This window comes from Physeter macrocephalus, chromosome 7, assembly GCF_002837175.3.
Source record: "Physeter macrocephalus isolate SW-GA chromosome 7, ASM283717v5, whole genome shotgun sequence".
NCBI classification, from domain to species: Eukaryota; Metazoa; Chordata; class Mammalia; order Artiodactyla; family Physeteridae; genus Physeter; species Physeter macrocephalus.
Window position 1 is genome coordinate 86,590,032 of NC_041220.1, and position 6,316 is coordinate 86,596,347.

The window sequence follows — 6,316 nt, forward strand, 5'->3', positions numbered from 1 at the left end:
AGGAAGATGAGTCTACTTAGCTGGTTTGAAAATCAGTGGGATTAATAGGAGGGCTGTAAGAAACCTAGACTCTGCTTATGAAGACTGTGCACATGCTTGCTTACTCCCGAAACAAGGCAGAGGAAGCAGATTGAAACTGTTATGGTGGTTTCCTATGACTGCACAGCATGTGCCCTGACTCACATGGAGTATCTGATCTGGATCCTCTAGCTCCCACCAGCTCCTCACTAGGGAAAAGGCTGCTGTTACCAAGGAGAATGTGCAGTTGAGAGGGAAAGAGCCAGCATGGACCCAGTACCACACCTGAACAGAGAAAGGGTGGCCATCATTGGTGCTCATGAAGACAGCAGATGGGGAGTGGTTTGGAACGCTGAATGGTGTGCCAAGACCACCCTAACACACACCCCAAACTGCACCAGTTTCCAGCTCTGGCCCCTCTTGCTCCCGTGGTGATCCCCTTTGGAGTGAATGTGCTGATGCTGAGAGCGGGGAGAGTGGATACTTAGAGGGAATGGAACCAGCTCAGATCCAAACCTCAGGGCTTCTGCCAGCACCTTGGGACTCAACCCCATTCCCAATAGGACAGTGTTGGCCAATGAACATAGGAGAAGCCCTGACTCACACCTTGTTCCAACTCTAGCTCCTAGATCTTCATCCCCACCTAACTGCCAGTACTCCCTGGGGTACATGTGACTCATGCTCACTTCGGATCCAGCTCTCCCACCAAAACCACTGGGCACAGGCAGACTGCATAGGGACGTTCTCACACAACTCTCCCTTTTGAGACTGGGATAGGTAACTATTCCACCTAATTTCATAGAGAACAAAGGAAAACAACTGAAAAAACAACTAATGAAACAGATACATATTTAGCAGATGAAGAGTTCAAAGAAATTGTAATAAGAATAGTACTGAACTAAGGAAAAGAATAGATGAACACAAAGAGAATTTTAACAAACAACTAGAAAATATAAAGAACCAGTCAGAGTTGAAGAATACAATAACTGATATGAAAGACACACTAGAAAGAATTAATAGCTGACTAGGTGATACAGAAACATGCATAAGTATTCTGGAAGACAGAATAATGGAAATAACCCAATCAGAAGAACAAAAAGAAAGACAAATTATAAAATAAGAACAGTTTAAGGGACTCCTAAGACAACATCAAGCATACTAACTCATTTTGTAGGGGTTCCAGAAGGAGAAGAAAGAAAAGGGTCAAAATATATTTGATAAAATTATGGCTGAAAATTTCCTGAACCTAAAGAAGGAAATAGATACCCATATACAGGAAGCATAGAGGGTCCTCAACAAGATAAACCCAAAGAGACCCATACCAAGACATATCATAATTAAAATGGCAAAAGTTATAAAAAGAGAATTCTAAAGGCAGCAAGAGAAAAAAAAAAAAAAGAGTCACATATAAAGGATCCCCCAAGGCTATCAGCTGATTTTTCTGCAGAAATTTTACACACCAGAAGGGAGTGGCATGATATATTTAAAGTGCTGAAAGGAGAAAACCTACAACCTAGGATACTCTACCCAGAAAAATTATAATTCAGAATTGAAGTAAAGATAAGAAAGAACTTCTCAGACAAGCAAAAACTAAAGGAATTCATCAATACTAAACCAATCCTAAAAGAAATGTTAAATGGTCTTCTCGGCTGTGTCCCTCACTCGCCACCGACGGCCTGTCTCATCGCCCACTAGCCATGCCACTGCCCCAGAAATGCTTCGATTGTCCTCAGTCCTTCGCCAGATTAGGCCAGTGTCCAGGGCACTGGCTCCTCATCTCACTCGGGCTTATGCCAAAGATGTAAAATTTGGTGCAGATGCCTGAGCCTTAATGCTTCAAGGTGTAGACCTTTTAGCTGATGCTGTAGACGTTACTATGGGGCCAAAGGGAAGGACGATGATTATGGAACAGAGTTGGGGAAGTCCCAAAGTGACAAAAGATGGTGTGACTGTTGCAAAGTCCATTGACTTAAAAGATAAATATAAAAATATTGGCGCGAAACTTGTTCAAGATGTTGCCAATAACACAAACGAAGAGGCTGGGGATGGCACCACTACTGCTACTGTACTGGCACACTCCATTGCCAAGGAAGGCTTCAAGAAGATTAGCAAAGGTGCTAATCCAGTGGAAATCAGGAGAGGTGTGATGTTACCTGTTGATGCTGTAATTGCTGAACTTAAGAAGCAGTCTAAATCTGTGACAACCCCAGAAGAGATCGCCCAGGTTGCTACGATTTCTGCAAATGGAGACAAAGAAATCGGCAACATCATTTCTGATGCGATGAAAAAGTTTGGAAGAAAGGGCGTTATCACAGTAAAGGATGGAAAAACACTGAATAATGAATTAAAAATTATTGAAGGCATGAAGTTTGATAGAGGGTATATCTCTCCATACTTTATTAATACATCAAAAGGTCAGAAATGTGAATTCCTATGTTCTGTTAAGTGAAAAGAAAATTTTTAGTGTCCAGTCCATTGTTCCTGCTCTTGAAATTGCCAATACTCACCGTAAGCCCTTGGTCATAATTGCTGAAGATATGGATGGAGAAGCTCTTAGCAGTCAAAGCTCCAGGTCTTGGTGACAATAGAAAGAACCAGCTTAAAGACATGGCTATTGCTACTGGTGGTGCAGTATTTGGAGAAGAAGGACTAACTCTAAATCTTGAAGATATTCAGCCTCATGACTTAGGAAAAGTTGGAGAGGTCATTGTGACCAAAGATGATGTCATGCTCTTGAAAGGAAAAGATGACAAGGCTCAAATTGAAAAGTGTATTCAAGAAATCATCGAGCAGTTGATATTACAACTAGTGAATATGAAAAGGAAAAACTGAATGAACGTCTGGCAAAACTCTCAGATGGTGTTACTGTGCTAAAGGTTGGTGGGACAAATCATGTTGAAGTGAATGAAAAGAAAGACAGAGTTACAGATGCTCTTAATGCTATACGAGCTGCTGTTGAAGAAGGCATTGTTTTGGGAGGGGGCTGTGCCCTGCTTCGGTGCCTTCCAGCCTTGGATTCAATAACTCCAGAGAATGAAGATCAAAAAATTGGTATAGAAATTATTTAAAAAAACACTCAAAATTCCTGCCATGACGATTGCTAAGAATGCAGGTGTCGTAGGATCATTGATAGTTGAGAAAATTTTTCAAAGTTCTTCAGAAGTTGGTTATCATGCTATGCTTGGAGATTTTGTGAATATGGTGGAAAAAGGAATCATTGATCCAACTCAGGTTGTAAGAACTGCATTACTGGATGCTGCTGGAGTGGCCTCTCTGTTAACTACAGCAGAAGTGGTAGTCACAGAAATTCCTAAAGAAAAGGATCCTGGAATGGGCGGAATGGGTGGGATGGGAGGTAGCATGTTCTAATTCCTAGAATAGGGCTTTACCATCATTAATGAGCTGTGAGAGGAAGCTCGAGGCAGCGTTCCTCACTAATAACTTTAAGAGAGGTCAGTTGAAGGAGATGACTGAAGAAAAAGCTGGCTGATGTTTAAGAAAATCACTATAACCATCAGTTACTGGTTTCAGTTGACAACATAGAATGGTTTACTGCTGTCATTGTCCATGCCTACAGATAATTTATTTTGTATTTTTGAATAGACATTTGTACATTCCTGGTAAATGAGTATAAGAACCATGCACAAATGTACTGCTTTCAACTTAAATCACTGAGGCATTTTTACTACTATTCTTTTAAAATCAGGATTTTAGTGATTGCCATCAACAGATGAGAAGTTAAGAAGCAGCCTTTCTGTGGAGAGTAAGAATAATTGTGTACAGAGTAGAGCAATATCCAATTATGTGACAACCTTTGTGTAATAAAAATTGTTTAAAGTTGTTAAGAATTTATAGAAAAGGAAAAATTCCACTGGTAAAGGCAAATATATAGTAAAGTCTGTGTACAAACAACTTAAATAAGCTATTACAAAAATTAAAGAACAAAAATTGTAAAATAAACTATAACTACAATAAACAGTGAAGGAATAAACATGAAGATGTAAAATACGACATCAAAAACACAAAACATGGGGGTGGGGAGTAATAAATGTAGATATTTTAAAAAGTGTTTGAACTTAAATGATTACAAGTTTATAACAAGTAGTTATAGTTAAAGGTCAACATATATGAACCCTATGATAACCACAAATAAAAAAAAAAAAACCTACAATAGACACACAGAAACTAGAGAGAAAGAACACAAGCATACCATTAAAGAAAATCATCAAACCACAATGGAAAAAACTAAAAGAAGAAGAACAGAGAACTACAAAAACAACCAGAAACAACTAACCAAATGGCAATAATATATGACTATCAATAATTACTCTAAATGTTAATGGACTAAATGCTCTAATCAAAAGACATTAGTAGCTGACTGGATAAAAAATTTTTACCCATCTATATACTGCTTACAAGAGACTCACTTCAGAGTTAAAGACACACACAGATTGAAAGTAAGGGGATGGAAAAAGATATTTCATAAAAATGGAAATGACAAGAAAGCTGAGGTAGCAATACTCATATGTGACAAAATAGACTTTAAAACAAAATGTCTATAACAAAAGACAGAGAAGAGTATTATATAATAATAAAGGGATCAATACAAGAAGAGGATATAATATTTGTTAATATATGTACCTAGTATAGAAAACAAATATATAAAGCAAATATTGACAGACATAAAGGGAGTTGGCAATAATACAATAATAGCAGGGGACTTTAACATCCCATGTACATCAATAAGTAGATTATCCAGATATAAAGTCAATAAGGAAATAGTTGTGTCAAATGACACATTAGACTGGTTAGACTTAATAGACATCTACAGGACATTCCATCCAAAATCAAAAGAATACACATTCTTTTCAAGTATACATGGAATGTTCTCTAGGATAGATCACATGCTAGGCCATGAAATATGTTTCAACACATTTAAGAGAATAGAAACTATATCCAGCATTTTTTCCTGCCTCAACAGTATGAAACTAGAAATAAATTATAGTAAGAAAAATGGGAAAAACACAAACACTTGAAGACTAAAAGACATGTTACTAAAAAGCTATGGGTCAATGCAGAAATCAAAAGAGAAATTGAAAATACCTGGAGAAAAATGAAAAGGGAATCACAACTTTCCGAATACATGGAATACAGCAAAAGCAGTTCTAAGAGAAAAGTTTATAGTGATACAGCCCTAACTCAAGAAACAAGAAAATCTCAAATAAACAACCTAAACTACCATCTAAAGGAATTAGAAAAAGAAGGACAAACAAAGCCCAAAATCAGCAGAAGGAAGGAAACAAAGATCAGAGAGGAAATAAATAAAATAGAGACAAAAAAAGAAGGAAAGAAAGAAAATATTAATGAAAACAAGAGCTGGATTTTTGAAAAGTTAAGCAAAATTATTGAGTCTTTAGCCAGGCTCATCAAGAAACAAAGAGGGAAAACTCAAACAGAATAAAAAATGAATAAGAAGAAATTACAACCAACCACACAGAAAATTATAATAGAATACTACTAACAGTTATATGACAATAAATTGGAAAACCTTGAAGAAATGGATATATTTCTAGGAACATACAATCTTCTAAGACTGAATCAGGAAGAAATAGACAATCTGAACAGACCAAACACTAGCCGTGAAATTGAATTAGTAATCAAATCTCCCAGTAAACAAAAGTCCAGGAAGGACAAAAGTCACATGATCTTTTCAATAGATGCAGAAGAAGCATTTGACAAAATTCAACGTAATTCATGATAAAAATACTCATCAAGGTTAGTATAGAGGGAATATATTTCAATATAATAAAGGATGTTTATTATTAATATCATACTCAATGGTGAAAAGCTGAAAGTTTTTCCTCTAAAATCAAGAACAAGACAAGGATGCCCACTCTCACCACTTCTATTTAACATAGTCTTTGAAATCTTAGCCACAACAATCAGACAAGAAAAAGGAAAAAAAAATGCATCCAAATTGGAAGGGAAGAAGTAAAACTGTCATTATTAGCAGAGGACATGAATTATACATAGAAAACCCTAAAGTCTTCACTCAAAAACTATTAGAATTAATAAGTGAATCTAGTAAACTTGTAGAATACAATATTAATATACAGAAAATACATTAGTAATAAACTATCAGAAAGAGAAAGCAAGAAAACAATCTCAAAATTGCATCAAAAAGAATAAAATACCTAGGAATAAATGTAATGAAGGAAGTGAAAAAATTATATTTGAAAACTGTAAAACATTGATGAAGGAAATTGAAGATGTTAAAAAGAAATGTAAAGAGATCCGT

At 36.4% G+C, this 6,316-nt stretch overlaps 1 pseudogene; it reads left to right on the forward strand.

The window, feature by feature from the left end:
• Positions 1-1,717: 1,717 nt before the first annotated feature.
• LOC102990882 (60 kDa heat shock protein, mitochondrial-like) lies at positions 1,718-3,387 on the forward strand (annotated as a pseudogene).
• Positions 3,388-6,316: the final 2,929 nt, after the last annotated feature.